The sequence below is a fragment of the Meriones unguiculatus genome, chromosome 17 (genome assembly GCF_030254825.1).
Source record: "Meriones unguiculatus strain TT.TT164.6M chromosome 17, Bangor_MerUng_6.1, whole genome shotgun sequence".
In the NCBI taxonomy this organism is placed as follows: domain Eukaryota; kingdom Metazoa; phylum Chordata; class Mammalia; order Rodentia; family Muridae; genus Meriones; species Meriones unguiculatus.
Genome location: NC_083364.1, coordinates 32,450,133 through 32,466,656, shown reverse-complemented (window position 1 = coordinate 32,466,656; position 16,524 = coordinate 32,450,133). Strand labels below are relative to the sequence as shown.

The 16,524-nt window shown below is 39.1% G+C and overlaps 1 protein-coding gene across 3 annotated transcripts in view; it reads left to right on the top strand.

The window, feature by feature from the left end:
* Fgf12 (fibroblast growth factor 12) overlaps positions 1-16,524 on the top strand; it is a 557,338-nt gene that overhangs the window by 205,049 nt on the left and 335,765 nt on the right. The window lies entirely within an intron of this gene.

Genomic DNA, 16,524 nt, shown 5'->3' with positions numbered 1-16,524 from the left:
AGTTTTTCCTGCTACTCTTTTCCTGACTGTCTACCCTTTTCAGTATGTTCAGATACCAGTTGGACGCTGTATGCTTATGACTTATTCTGGATTATTTCTTCTCTTGGCTGTAGTAAAGAACCACAATACTATTAAATCTTTGAATATGTCTGTAATTTTGATTTGTATGTTGAACTTTGTCCTGTTAAGACTGACCTTTGTTCTCATAAATATTTACCACTGCTTACATTTAGCCAGTTTTATTCGTCATAATTCCTGTTTATCTTCATTGAACTATCACCATAATTGTCACAAAAATAAAGAAAGATCATAAGTTTGACTTTATCAGTAAAAACAGATGTAAAACGGTATTAAGACCAAGTATGGGGCTGGAAAGATAGCTCAGTGGTTAAGAGCCCTGCCTGTTTTTGAGAGGTCCTGAGTTCAATTCCCAGCAACCACATGGTGGCTCACAACCATCTATACTGGGGTCTGAGGCCCTCTTCTGGCATGCAGGTGTAAATGCAGTCAGAGCATAAAAACCAATACATAAATCAATAAATAAAATCAATACATTAAAAAAGGCCAGGTGTGGTAGCTTATGCCTATAATCCAGGCAATCAGAAACTAAGACAAAATTGCTATGAATATGAATACGTAGCCCTCTTTGGCTACATAGTAAATTCCAGGCTCCCTGGACTACAGATTGTGTTCCATTCTCAACAACAACAACAACAACAACAGCAATAGCAATAAAATAAAATGCCATTGGAGAATAATTCATTGATAACAGATACTTTGAGTGACTTTAGGTGATTTTTCATAATGAGAGTTCGGGGAATTAGCTTAGGAGGAATAACATTAGTTGTCCTTGATGCTTCAATTATTCTTAATATTCCATGATGTGCAATACTGAACTCCTTACCTATCTAGCCCAGACTTCCCCAGTCTGTATGACTTTTCTACCAGCTCTATCACTCTGAGATAGAACAGCTGAGCCACATGGACATTATTGTTACCCCTTTCAATGTTAAGAATAGCCAGAATGCGTCTTTGGAGTAATTTGTTTCAAATTCCTGAGAAAGGCTTGTCTATAGCAAGCTCAGAACAGAAATGTACAGGCTGGTCCTTTGCTACCATAGGAAGCTTGCCGTACCTACCAGAGGCTAGCTTTCCAGCCACTTCTCTTTAATGGTGTCCTGTCTTTGCATGGTGAGTATTAATTTGTCTCCTTAGCAATTAGTCAAAATTCCATTTCCTGAGAGAACTTATCCCTGCTACTGTCCCAAAGGCCATCGCTTCTCTTGTTGAAGATGCCTGTGACTAGATCATCATGTCATCCAGTGCACATTCATTCCCATGACAAGACTAAGAAAAGCGATCATAGTAGTTGCAACACACTGCTGGGTATTGGCACTGTCTCATTTTAAATACCAGATAGTAGACATGCACCTTGTAGCACAGCACCTCCGACCTTCCTTCTCTCTGAGTAGACCTCAGAGACTCCTTTTGTGCCATCTTCTTCTTAGAGTGATCTTGTCACATGCCCCGAAGACAAACGGCACAAGTCTTCTAAGAACAAGAAATAAGGACTTTTCAAATAGAATTGGTATTGGTGGAAAGTTTTACATTTTCATAAGCTTAACTGATGTCAGAATACATCCAGTTCCTAACATGCTGGAGGCATCGGCTACAAGTTGGTAGAAGCAGAATCTCTAAAGACAAAGAGTAAGAAATGACTGATCTTCCAAAAAGGAGGCCCTCTCAAAACAAAACATTGGTCATCACGAGGTAGATGTTCTAAACTCTACCCGAAGGGATGAAATTCACCACCTGCTAAAGGAAGTTTTTCAACTTAGAAGAAACTTACCCTCATAGGTATTATGTTTTCACAGTCAACACTATGAAGACCCACTATGTGCAATATAGTGGATCTGCATTAACATACTGTAAAAGGATTTATATTTTGATAAATTAGAAAATATATTTAGTATAGCGGAATCTTACTTTTAAAACAAACTAGTTTTTGTCAGTGTTGTCTTTATTCTGAGAGTTAGCCTTGAGAGCATGAATAATTGCTCACAAGTGACTTCTTTGGTGTATAGAGGTTTTTAGCAGAACCTCGTTGCCTAAGATCAGTGCTTTCCAACTTACTACCTTATTGTGAAGCTGCCTGAAGAGAATGGTCTTCTAGCAAACAATAGAAAATTTTCATTTTATGCCACAGAGTGGGATAACGTGATAAAAGCAAAGGGGATTTGTTGACTCAAGTTCACTTTACATTCTTGTGCTGACAGTTAGCAACCACAGTGTGTGAGGAAATGAACTCTAATATCCAGATCAACTTATGCCACTGAGTGCTTGTAACCCTCTCAGGTGAGGCGGCCACAGTAATGAACAGAAACAACTAACATCAGCAACTACAGCAAACAAGACACAACAGGAAGTTGTGAAAATTCATGTACATTAATGATTTAACAGGTACATACATTGTGGGTTTCCTGCTGTGTATTAGAATTTGGGCATAGAAGGAGAGATCAATACCTGTTTCAAGGGCTTCATAATATAGAAAAACAAACAAAAACAACAACAAACGTCCACAAAACAAGCAAACAACAATGACAACAAAAACAAAAAAACAGACATCTTAAGGACTAAAAAACAAAATTTACTCCAGAGGCAAAGAACAGTGAATGATAGTTCCTATGGATGGGAGTGGTGGTGGTCAGTGTCCGTGTGTGTGTACATGTGTGTGCATGTGTGTGTGTGTGTTTGTGTGTGTGACCAGAAAGGGTAATCATTGAAGGCAGGTGGCACCTGAGCTACAGTCACCCACCTGGCATAGAACAGGTTAAGAAAAAGCGTTTTATTTGAAGAAGAAATATCCACTAGGGCCAGAATGAGGAAGGAGCATGGGGTGCAGGCTCGTGGGTTACTCGTTCTTCCGCTCATTTCTTCATTCATTTGTTGATGACCTACTTTTATTTTTTTTTCTAGGTACTATTCTAATTGTTAGGGATTCAGCATTGAGCAAAGTGAGGTCTATTTTGAGAACCGACTCACTAGTGCAGAAGTAAAGCAATAAATAAGTAAACAACTTGTATTCATGTAAGATAATTCGGTTGGTACTAAGTGGTGTCAGGAGAAGTAAATGCATTAAGGGGACAGTCAGCAAAAGAAAGAACTTCCTAGATAGCTAGCCTTTTCTGAGGGAGTGGTCAAAGGCAGTAAGCATGCCTTCAGATGCATTGAGAAAAACTGCTCCCATTGCAAGGGCCAACAAAAAGAGGGAAAGCCTGTGCCTGGAAAGCCACAAAGCGGTGTGACTGAGCAAAGTGAAGATGAGGGGTAGGAGGGAAGATCAATTGTGGCCTCGTACGCCCTGGAAAGCACTTTGGAATTTATTTGCAGGATTGTGTGATGCCAGGATTTATCATGGAAGGTTTTGAATAAGGCCAAAATAAGCTACCTACACCTTAAATGGGTCTCTGTGGCTGCAGTATGAAAGTGGAGAGTAGTAGGGAGACAGTTTTGTTCATTGTCACAGACTCTTTGGTGAAATATCTAGGCTAGTATACTGTGTCAGATGGTGGCATGTGACCTGAGCCAAGATGTGCTTGAAGCAGAACTGAAAGAATTTGGTAGCTGATTAACAAGAGAACCCAAGAGGTAGAGAAGGACCAAAAATGGCTCAAGTAGTTAGGCCTGAACATTAGCTGGAGTGACAGCTTTTATTGCAGTGAAAATAGAATAGAGTAATATTATTCAGGGAAAACTTGAATAGTCTTTTCTGAGTGTGTCGCACCTGATACCACTAGAGAAAATGAATAAAAGACAGAATTCTGAAATGTAGAAGGCAGGGCTGTGGAAATGAATATGTGGGTCATCACCATATAGTCGGTATTTTGGACTAAAGAACTGTAGTTACTAGTTTGTATAGGAGTTGACAAAATACCACACTGAGGAATAAACATTGGTACTCCAATATTCAGCTACCAGAAATGAAGTGTTTCCAAAGAGACACAGGGGAGTCACTAGAGGATGGAGAAAAATTGTCAGATACAGGAAGGAGGTGTCAGGAAGGAACAACTGACCCGAGACATCAGTAACATGCAGATCCAAAGAGAATCATCAGATTGGAAAGCGTGGATGTTTTTGGTAACCTGGGCAGGCAGTTTCAGTGACTTTTTGGGTGTGAAGGGGCACAGGAATCTATAAATCGAGACAGCAAAGACAACAGACAGAAAAACCTTTTAGGAGTTTTGCAGTAAAGTTCAGAGAAAAATGAGGGGGATATGAGACCATGGGGAATCACTGTGTGAAAAATATCCGAACGCATCTGCTTGCTGATGGCAATGATTGGCTAGATAAAGGAATGCAGATGCCGCAGGAGCTAGGTTATGTGGCAAATACAAGTGGCCTCGTGGCTACCAAGTTCCAGGCTGAGATAGCCACAAGAGAATTGCATCAGGCTTGTTAAGGAGGCACGTTGTCTTATTCTACATAAGACTTCTGACCTCCATGTCAGAATGCCTGTTCCTGTACTGGGAAGTCTTGCCTGGCATCATCGTGGGACGTGACATGGGAATTTGTTTTAAGCAACTTGAGGTGATGTGATAGTATAAGCATCTACTAGTGAAGGGTGGCAATTCTTTTTGACTTTTTGTAAATACTAATTCTTGTTGCTTTGACTTTTCTTGTGGGGGCTCGAGGGGGTGCAGGTGAGATGCTAGGCGAGTCTGGCGATTTGAGTTTGACCCCTGGAGCATCAGAATTGAAGAAAAGAACATACTCTTGAGGGTTGTCCTCTAACACCCATGCCGTAGCATATTCATGTATACATCTCTTTCTCTCTCTCTTTCTGTCTCTCTCTCTCCCATACACACACACACTAAAATTAAGTAATTACAAGTTTAGATTGATATTTGGCCAGACCTCCTGGTACAGTCATATATATATATATATATATATATAGGCAAATTGGAGGCCCACCTGGGCCACAGAGTAAGTTGAAGGTTAACCTGTACAGTTTTGTGAGATGCTGCTTCAAAGTAAAACCATAAACAGCAATTAATTAATTAATGAGAGGAAGCCTGGGGTCATAGCACATTGGTATGCCCTTATGCAGCATGTGCCAGGCTCTAGGACGGTCCTCATTACTACGGAACGAAGCACACCAAATCCCATACCTCTGTGGACTGAGTGCAGTTTAATTTTGTCTCTCAGTATTCCCAAGATGTATTAAATTTGGAAATCTGTGAGTCTCTCTGGAGCAGTATTTATGGAAGTGTCTATCTAGCTCTCACTGTTTGTAATTAGGAAATATTTGATCAGGAATTGAATCAAGTGGTTCCCATTTAAAAAAGTGAGTATCATATGCCTTTCTGTCTTGTAGAAAGATACATGAATATTATATAAATAGCCATATTCAAGCCACATCCAGCTTGAACACACCCCAGTAACTGGGTTAAGGAGACTGTTAAGCTTTATAGTATGAGACTGATAAACTGAGCCTTAGACCCATCTAGAATTTCAGAAAGTTGATTATTTAGGAAATATTACATTGCATAGGGAGGCTGCCCTGGAATCCAAAGACCTTGGTTCTATAGTTTACAGAGTGAATTTTGACAAGGTCTGTATTTTTTATATGAGACTTAGTATGCAAATACATTCCTTGCTTTGATCTCACAGTTGCCGTGAATGCAAATAAGTGGAGGAAGTTGAGAAAAGCTCATGTCTTTGTGTGTGTGTTTGTATGTATAAATACATGTGTTTGTAATATAGAGTGAGAAGGATTATAAAGGTATGAACAGATACTTTATATATTCATATATGTTCATGCAAACACAAACAAATGATGTCTTTGTTGGTATGTAGCTTTCTTTGGTCAGTATTGTTTTCATTGGGTATCTTCACAGGCTAGGATAATTTTTGGGTTCTGGCTAATTAGAATATGGAATTATACCTTGGTCTTATTCCCACCCTTTCCTAAAACATGAAAGCAAGCCCTGGAGTTCCACTGGTGTCTTTCTGTTTGCAACAGCTAGGCTTTCATCTGCATCTGTAGAGAAGGAATGAAGCCATAATGCAGGTTGTGTCATGATGCTCCATTTGCATCACAAAACATATGCAGGTGTGGAGGGGGAAATTATGTTAGTTCTGAGGTGGCATGCTGTCCAACAATGGGAGTATCAGCAGGATTCGAAACCATGATTCATAGAGAGCTGACAAGATGTGAAATCATATGTCCTTGAGAAGAGGGCTTCTAGTAGAATATGATATTCTGATGATTTCCAGGAAGTAAAAATAGGGCTTATAGATTGAGAGGCAGGGCTGACCTTAAAAGGAAGTAGAGTCATGAAAATTATAGAGAATACACAGTGGCTATTTTGTCTATTGTAGAGAAAAAAGCCATATGACTTATGAAGTCAGTTCAAGCCTAATACTGTGAGTCAAGACACATGCATTGAAAGGAAGAGCCAGTGATTCTTATGTGCTCTTGAGAGGTAGGTGGGGCACACAGAGGCCTTTGAGTTCAACTTGGGTGTGTAGGAACATAAAACTTGACATTTCAGTTCTTAGGCTTTAGGATAAGCTTCTGAGCTCAGCTCTGTCATTCTTTTCTGATCTGTGGGATCAAAACATTATTGTTGGTACAATAGTTTTTTTTTTTTTTTGCTTTTAAATAGCACACACACACACACACACACATCAATATTTGAAGTCTTTTTACATTGGCCTTCAATGAGTAAAAGCCACCACAAAATTGTAAACCTTTAGCTATTTATAGATAGGTGGATACATTGAGCAGAGAAGTTGAAATTTAATGTGTAGGCCACTTGGGTAACATCAAATCCTTTGGCATGCTTACCAGCTAACTGTGCTCATGATGCAGTTTGTGTTTTGGTGTTTCTCCTGCACTGGTGTTTCTACAAGGAACGTTCAGCATAGGTTTTCTTACTGATGAGCAAGCTGAAGTCAAGGAAGGAATCTGCGAAAAGATATGTTGTCTAAAAATTGAGAGCATGCCGTAGCCTCCGCCACCACCGTCTGAAGCATGCTGTGACTTTCTGTGTGTCAGCTGGTCTCCTAAATTGGTTACCTCCAAAATTATTTGTTGAGATAAGTTTTCAAGGAAGTGGTGTTACCTTGGAGATCACGTCTCTATTATCATGAATATGGGATGGAATATCCACCGGAACTGTTCTAAAAGAAAGGGAACCTTTAGGTAGACTTTTCATCCAGCAGCTTATATCTAAAGAAAAGTACGAATGTTTCCAACCAGCAGCTCCTGACTAGACAAACCCACACACTTGCATATTTTCACTCTATCTGTACTCTCCCAATAATACTAATTACCATTTAAAATCAATATACCTAATAATCTACTTATGCCATCTCAGCAATGGTTTATAGCCTGTTGCACTTTTCCAACAAGACAAGTTATTTCAATAATTATATTTCAATAAAGTTGTGATATATTTTAAGGGCTTTATCTGGATGTCACCTTAAATCATTTTATGTGGTACTTTTGGAAGGACTGAAGAAATGAACAGTTTCATGAACTCTGCTCAAACAATGTACAACAACTATTTTTTTTCCTATCTACCTTTCTAGATTCTCAGTAAGTTCAGAGGAACACTGGCTCCTACTGTTGTGAATGTGTGCAAAGAATCTTTTCTTTCTCTGTGGGATTAAAGGAGATGAAGAGGAAATAATTAAAAACAGTTCACTAGAAAATGAGTGCTTGAGTTTCCATTTTTACATTAACTGAGGATAAGGCTTTCTTGACTTTAAATACGATTAAGAAAGTGTGTGAAACAAGTATTTCCTTCCTTCTCAAATATGTATCAATGGCTCATAAATTAAATCTTATGAGAGTATAAGGTACAATTCAATGAGGCTGCAGGAGCTTTTCTTGGAGCAATACCAGAAGAAGGTCCATATAAATATAAGTAAACATTTCATGCCATGCTTGGCGGCTTGACTCTGTGCTGTGAATGCACTTCTGTAATGGGTGGGATGAGTTCAAGATGATGCTTGGAGCCATCTGTCTCCTAGAACTTCCTTTTGTATTTGAGCTCATTCTACCAAGGGATGTTCTCATGATAACCAAGGGAAATACAAAACACACTGATCTCTTCTAGCCAGAAATTTCAATTCCAATAAAGTAGAGCTTTAGTATAAATGGTGCTTTCTAGAAGCTTTGTTATTTGACTTAAGTATGTAGTATAATAACTATAATTTTCTGTGTTTGTGCATGACATGGAAAAGGCTAGGAAATTCTACTAACCTATTAGAGAATAATGAGCATTGCTTCTAGCCTGTAGTGTGATTTTTTTTTAGAGTTTACAAGTTTAGAGTTTGCGTGTCCATCATCTCTCTTGGAGCACCTAGTGTTTTTTTGAGGCAAACATTTCTATTGACATAATTCAATTGAGGAAATCTGGGGTGCATTTTTGGAGATAAATTTCCACAGGTAGCCATAAAGGCAATGAAATATTTCTAGTAAGAGCACTGAATGCTTAATCTAACATACCATCTACCATGATACACCTGCTTTGCAAGACCTGAAGTTTCACATTATTGCAACGTAAAAACTCAAAATAATGCATAGAATAGAGCAAAATATCTGGGACATGGATCTCACAGGAAGCCATTTTGAAATGAAGCCCTGGTCAAGGATGATTCACAGCCTACTTGGTGCATTGCAGAATGACATTGCAAATAAGAGGGTCACCTCCATCAGTTTTATGGAAGGGAAAAGAAATATGTTCACCCCAACATCTTATATAAAGCAGCCTGGGATATGTGTTTTAGGTTGGTGATGGCAAATTGTTACATAGAAATAAGGGGGAAAAAAAGCTAAAATAAAGTGACATTAGAGGAAGCATTTCAAAGAAAAATCTTATTTTGATTATTTGTAATGTGATATACTTCCTGTTTGAAACCCTGTTGTTTAAATATTATTTACAAAGAATTGCACAGATTGCAAATATACCACTAGTACAGTCCACAAAGTGAACACTACCCTGTAACCACCACACAGAAGGAAAACAGAATGTCACCAGCAGCCCAGGAGCTCCTCTGTGCCTCCTTCCAGTCACTGCCTTCCCTAAGGACAACAATTATCTAGCCCTGACAGTACAGTTATTCATCTGTTCTAAAACTTTAAATGAGTGAAATGATACAACAGATCTTCTTCTGTATGTCTTTGGTTCATTCACTGTTATTTTTGCAAGTTCTACCCATGATTTGCATGTGCTTTGTAATTTGCTCAAATGTATGCACAAATATATACACACACACATATATCATTAATTTGACCTCTGATGACCGTTTGAATCGTTCTCACTTCAGCGTTATTATGAATGGTGTCTTGTCAACAGTCATGTACTTGTCCCTTGGTGATCCTATGCCTGCACTTGTTGTGGAAATAATCATGACTGTATTTTCTGAGCTGTATAATATGCCTATGCTACTGGAACTTTCGGTGAGGAAAATCAAAGATGGCGGAAGACTTCCCTGACAGAGTAAGAACCTTTTGTAAAGGCCTTTCATGGGCTGTGGAAAGAATATATGAGGCATAATTAAGTGTCAGGAACGAACTGTTTACAAATTATAAAAGAAGGTAGGATTCTAGAGTGAAACTAGAAAAATGGAGAAATGTTAGGTATTTTATAAAAAGGCAGCTCCATCAGCCAGAAGGTCAATCCATTGCATGTCAGAGATTTCAGTGCGGATCTTAGAGGGGAGCTGATTTTCTTCATGTCTGATGAATTAGCGTGTAGTTATTTCAGTGGTTTGCATAAAGACCACCACAAAGTCGTCCAGCATAGGAAGTGGTTTCCTTACCATGTTACCGTTCATATCTTTCCCACCTCTTTATGGAGCCTCTTTACTGATGGCTCCAGAGTCAGGTTTTCATCCAAACCTCTGAGAATTTGGCCAGTGATGTCAGCTGCATTTTTTTTCTTGGCCAGGAGAACAAGTTTCCCAATGTCCCCACAGCCTCCTTCTTCAGTCTCATTGCCTGAAGCAGGGCATGAAAATTCAGGGCAGCATTAGTAAGTTTGGTGTTTACTGACTCAGCTCCACTTTGTAAGACTAAGTGCACTGTTATCCTGGAGAAAACTGGTAATTTTTTTTTTTTTAGCACAGAACTGTTTATTAGAAAGACAATTATATTACATGAGTCTCCTGTAACAGTAAGGACTTCGAATGAAAGGCTGCATAGAGGATGGAACTTTACATAATAGGAAATTTGCCTCACATAAAAAAACCTAGGAAAAAATGGAAAATTAACACATTATTTTATCAGGTGATGATTTAATACCACAGCATGTTAAAATGACTATTATAATTTCATTAACCTTATTACTATTATTATTAACGATTTGATAAGGTAAAACAGGTTATCTGCCTTAAAATGCACTTGCACCAGCAAATCAGCTGTTACATAAAGTGACATTTTACCAGCTATTCCAGAACAGAAATGAAACCAAGGAACAGGCAAGCATCGTGAGCTGTTGCAATTACAGGCAGAGTGGTGTAAAGAGGCTTCTATGATGCATAAATTAAAACATCCCATCATAAGGCTAACAGATCCAAAATAGCCCAATTTGGTCTTTCATGTGACTTTATTTCTACCTTCTAACCTGAATTTGTTGATTTGGGGCAAATCAATTTGCCTCTAAACAAGCGGTTTTGGTATAGAAGAAAAATGCACCAGTTCTGGCATTATTTCAAAATTTGGTATGCATTGCCCTCAAAAAGTAAATGGTCCTATCAGGTTCTTTTGAATAAAGCAAGGCTGAGAAACGAGGTCAGTCTATGAATTTAGTTCCTTGACTATTTCCTGCAAGTGACACACTAAGATGTTTATTTGGTTGAGAGTCATGGAACATAATTGTGTCCCCTGTGGTTATGTGTTCAGGTTGTGTTAGGGTATATGGGGCAGTATCATCTTGTCAGGGTTATTTTTTTTTTCTATGCTAAGGGGAACAGACTCATTGACTGTGTTGTCTCTAATGTAATATTGATAGAGGCGGAGATAACAGACTTCAGTTTCAAGATAAGTATTTCTCTGTGCAAGAAATTCAGTCTGAGAGACAAGGGAAGAAATGTGAGCACATTGAGAAAGCACACTTCAAACCTGGGTTCAAAAGCAGATTTTGATAAACCTATTTGCATAAATGATTAATAATGATGAGCATAACATCTCCTAAGGAGAAAACATTCTCCAGACTGATTCAGAATTTCACAAAGACAATGCCCACTGAGCTGCTTTGCATGAGACCAAGAGAAATCTTAGCTAACTTGGCAAAATGTATTATTCTGAGAGATGTCACATTTTCAGAGTATAAATAGGCTTAGGATAGCAGCATGTGAGCTAGAAGGTGGAGTCTACAGTTGAGAAAGTGCTGGTATTGGAGGAAGACAGCGGTATTGACTGTGTTTCTTATTTTGGAGACCTCATCATGAAGGATACTTTATTGCTTTGTTTTGTAGATTAATATGTTCAAAGCGAGATGCCGGAGTATATGTTCAGGGACCTGGCATTCACTCCTAACTTCAACAGAATACATAATGAGAAGTGAACAGGTACCACTAGATACCACTAACTGGCCAGAATCAACAAATTAAAGTAGTTGTAGTCTTTTTAAGAGCATTGTTTATGAGTTAACAAAAATCTAAGCCTTCAAGGATAATGAGATAAAGGACAAACCTGGAAATAGACTTTAGTTAATTTCCCCTGAAGGAGTTGCACATTTGCGATAGGAGCTATGCGTGTGCTGCTTTTTCAGCTTATAATTAAGTTAGAAAATAACTTGAGTAGCGTGCCATTTGCTTTAGAATGCTTGGTTGTGAAGAGGCCCCCGGAATTACTTCAACAGTAGATCTAGAAAGTACTGCATGTCTTCAGAGCGACCTGGTCAAATGTGAGCTCAGGATCTGGAAAAATGGCTCATAAAACTAAAGCTCAAGACGAGGATATGGACACACACCTGTAGAGTTGATGAGTCTTGTCGAGTAGGGAGGAAATGGAGGAAAGAACAGGGAGGTGTGTGCAAACCAAGATCACAAAAATAAAGTTAGCAATACCTAGCCTTATATTCTGTGACAGGAGTAAGAATGGCTGCCAGGGGCTGTGACTATTGGTTGCTGTAGTCCCTGTGAAGAGGTGACAACTACAACTGTACACACACAGACACACACACACATACACACACACACACACTGGAGGTGAGAAAAGTGAATGAAATGTCTACTGCGTTGACATGGGAGAGTTACTGTGATAAACATTTGATTATATGACTTTCCAAATGGGGAAATGGAACAGCTGCCCCTGGTTCCAGCCAGTTGGTTCTAGGCAGGAATGCAAGTTCAGGGTAGCTGGATCTTCTGGAATTCTGCTTTAATCTCCAGGGAATACAGATACTTTAGGTAAAGTCTTGAAGCTTTGGTAGAAAATTCAAACTTAAGGCCTGAGAAGAAACACTGCCTCTTCTTTGGCTCTCCCTCAGGCAGTGTTAGCTTGCAGGAGAGGAGACTGGCGGTCTTTGAGTCTGCAGTGTTTAGGTCAATGGCACATCTATTTCTCTTGCTCATTTCAGTATATTTTTAAAGTTCAAATCAGCTTGTGTCTTTGTGTCTCTGTGTTGCTGTATCCCTTCCTGGTGTTCATTTACCCAGAGTAAAATTGCAACTTTTTAGTGAGTCAAAGCCAGCCTCTGAAGGCACTCAAGTCTACCTCTGCACAGTCAGCTGGGAGCACCCTCCCTACAGTTTCCTACCCACACTGACTAGTCATCTCTATTTCTTAGGCTATGCTGGGCTTCTGCATTAAGGGCTTATGCTTATTCCTTCCTCCAGAATCACTAGCTTTGCCATCCAATTCATTTTTTTTTTTGTTTTCAGGGAAGAATCCTCCCTCTAGAGATTATCACACACACTGTGCCTTCCAGGAGAACCCCACTGCTAGCCATTCTCAGATGGGATCAGTTACTCTGTTTATTTAAAGCCGCATATTGAATTAAAAGGAAAACCAAAGCATTCTGTGCCAAGAATCTCCCTCATTCATTTGGTTATCAGCTGCCCATGGGTGGGCATCATGCCTGAGATGATTAATGATATAAACTCTGTGCCCTGCACTGGTAGATACTTGGTAAAGCTAGATGAATTCATGCCTTCTTAACTTAGAGATTCTGGAAGATTTGTGTCTTATCTTGGTGCTTTGCTGATATATTCATGGGACCTGGACCTTCTAGAGCAGTGATTATCACAATTGGGGAAGGCCCTCATTTCTATTAACTGAAAACTACACTAATGACCATCTTCAAATAAATTTAAATCATTCCATTATGCATTATGTATAAGGCTGTAGTAGAGATAAGAAATTCCCCCAAGAGAGGATTTTATATTATATTCTATTACATTATAATATAAAATTATATATTATATAATCATATTATATTATAAGAGAATAACTTATCTATATTATTTAATAAATCATGAAGCTACAAAGTAAGTTATCAACACATTTAGAGAAAACTAGATGAGTTCAAATTAATTTATTTAAGGATGTATATAATTTTAATAAAACAATATTGCCTAATTTTATAAGTCATTCTGATATCATTCTCTATTAAATGTTCCTATGCATTTCTTTGCCATATACTGAATCAGGGACTATTTTTCACATGAGCGTATTATACAAAATTGTATTAATATTTCCTTCATTTTATTTAGTAGTTGTTTATAATTGGACCTCAGACTTGACCAAATCTTTGTCGAAATTCTAAAATACTACCTTTGATTCTATCACTTCATTTTTTTTTAAATTGAAGATAAAGTTACTAAGGTAACATTCTTGAAAACTACATTAAATTGTGAACTAGCTGGGGACTTGGAAATAAGGGGTTTCTCTTTGAATATGTTTGCTGTGTATTCTCCAAGTGTGTGGTATGTAGCAGTCAACACAGCCATGGTATACTTACAGCTGTTGTCTCTGAAGTAACACTCTCTCTCTAAAAAACAAACAAAAAAAAAACAACCCCAAAACAAAAACAAACAAACAAAAAACCCCGACTGCTTGATGCTTAGTAATGAATGCTTTTAAGTGCTTAAAAGTCAGATGATTTCTCTAATTTCCTCGTTAAACTATCACAAACCACTGTCTATGTAGTTCACAGTGACTTCATCTGATGTTTCCTTAAGGTAAAACAATCACGGTAAAAACCCGGAGCACTGGTTTCAACATGTTTGGCATCAGCTGGTTGTAGTCATTGTCCTGGTGTCCCAGAGAATGTCCACCTGTTGAATGTACAGATGGACACACAGATGTGTGTCTTCAGTACGAGTGTGTAGATGTTTATGTGGGCGCCGCTCATGCAATTTTACTTCTCCATGGACACTCCCGTCTCTACCCTGACCTACTTTTATGGAGGATGAGAGGATCAGCTGTGTTCTTCTCTCAGCAACCTAGGCTCTGACTGTAGAAAACAGGTCTCTGGACTAGTCCTGAGATGTCCACATAAGATAAACACAGACAAAGAGGATAGAAGCCCTCTGCCTCCTCCATTTGTCTCTGAACTGAGCTCTGTTCCAGACAAAGGCCAGCATAGCAGGCTGAGACAGCATTCCCGTAACTTTGGGGATGGCGCTTCAAGACATCTCACACAACTACAGTAGGAACAGTGCTCCACGATGCTTTGCAGCTGGAGAGTGTGTAGCATGTGACCATCAGCATGGCCACTGCATTCTCCTTCCATGCAGATAACCCAAGTGTGTCCCATTCCTCCTGACCAGATACCAATATGTTCACTTTGGTGATGGTTTAAATGAGAGTTCCCTTTGCAAAGAGGGGACTGCCTTGCATCCTGACAGTTGGCTCTTGCACGAGATGAATATTTTAACCATAGAGCAACAAGGTAGGGCAACAGTCTGTTTTCTGCTTTGGGGACACATGACCCACTGTTAACATAACTCCCCTACTTTCACCACATGGCGTGGTAGACTGAGGGTAGTGTGTCATTTCAGAATCTATATATTTGTTGCTGTTTTTTGTTTGTTTTGTTTTTTCCTCTTCCATCATCTCTGTGATAAGGAAGTATCTGCTGGCTCGGTGCTGTAGCGTGAGGACAACAGAATTTTTGGACTCTGCTAAAAATATCAGTGGTGATAACAGAGAGCCAATCTCTCAGAGAAATACTTGCAGCTGCATCACTTTCCCAACGTGCCTTCCCCTTTGACTGCACAAGACCAACACAGAGTTTGCATCTTGTCTATTTAAGTGGCCCTTCGAGTACATTTCCTTTTCTTAAAGGGTTACTTTCTAGTTTGCTAGTTTAGTCTCTTAGACTATTGTTTAGTGCATCGTTTTAATTTTCTTTGCTATTAAAAAGTTACCTACAATTCATGCTCCCTTTTCTCCCCTCCCCCAGAATGTATGTTATGCTAAATCGATTCTTTTCCAGGGGGTAATCTCATTTCTGTAGCATAAAGGACAAAAAGCATCCAACCCCTTTGGTCTTACACAAAATGGCTTTCTGTTGTCCAGTCCACCACATGCCATTATTTGATGGCATGTTTATTATCTTTTATGTTTGTTTGGTTTTGCTATGACAAAACACTGAACAGAAGTATTATAATGGAAGAGGTTTATTTTGGCTCAGGTTTGCAAGGGGTTTCAGTCCATCATGGTCAGGAAGGCAGAGCTTCGGGAGTAGCTCCATGAGAGTGGCAGGCAAGGGAGAGGAAGATAAAACCCTGAAGACCCATCCTGCATGGGTCCTACAGCCTACACCTCATCTGCCAGATGTTCCACAATCTTCCACCTATTACCGCCAGCCGGTGCCCACGTGCTCAAGTACGTTAGCTTGTGGTCACAGACGGCGTTCTAATTTGCAATACCATACATGGTGTATTTCTCCGACTTGGCAACAAACAGAACATCTGTCTAGGCTTATATAATTTATTTTCTGCCTGGAGTGCCTGTCAGGATCTTCTCATTTAGTTCAAATACTACCCCTCCTGCAAGCTCTGCCTCAGCTGCTCTTGGATTTATTGGAGTTCACATTGATTATTCTATGACTTTGAATCTTTTCACCATAGCCACATGGCCCATGACTGCATCCAGCATTCTAAGCCACATTCTCCTTCTGTTCCTTTTAGCCATTAATTGAATGGTTAGCTACTAAAATGTTTATTTCTTAGCTGTCTCATTTTGGCATCCTAAGGCCACAGAGCCATATATGATACAATTCTTTTAAGGGCTTCATAGTCAGTGAAAGAAAGAAACATGACATTTTCTAATGAGATGGTTACATAATGTTTTTTTTTTCTTTTTTTTTTTTTGTTGCTTCTACACGTAAACAAGTTAAAAGTGGGAGGGTGGAAGACTTTGGTAAAGACTGCTTCCAAATCCTGCTGGCAAACGAAATGCCGTAAGAAGGATGCATGTGACATCTGAGATGAAATCTCAGACTCTGGTTGTAAATTTAGAAGTAAATAATAGTTAACATGAAGCGCAGGTGGGGAAGA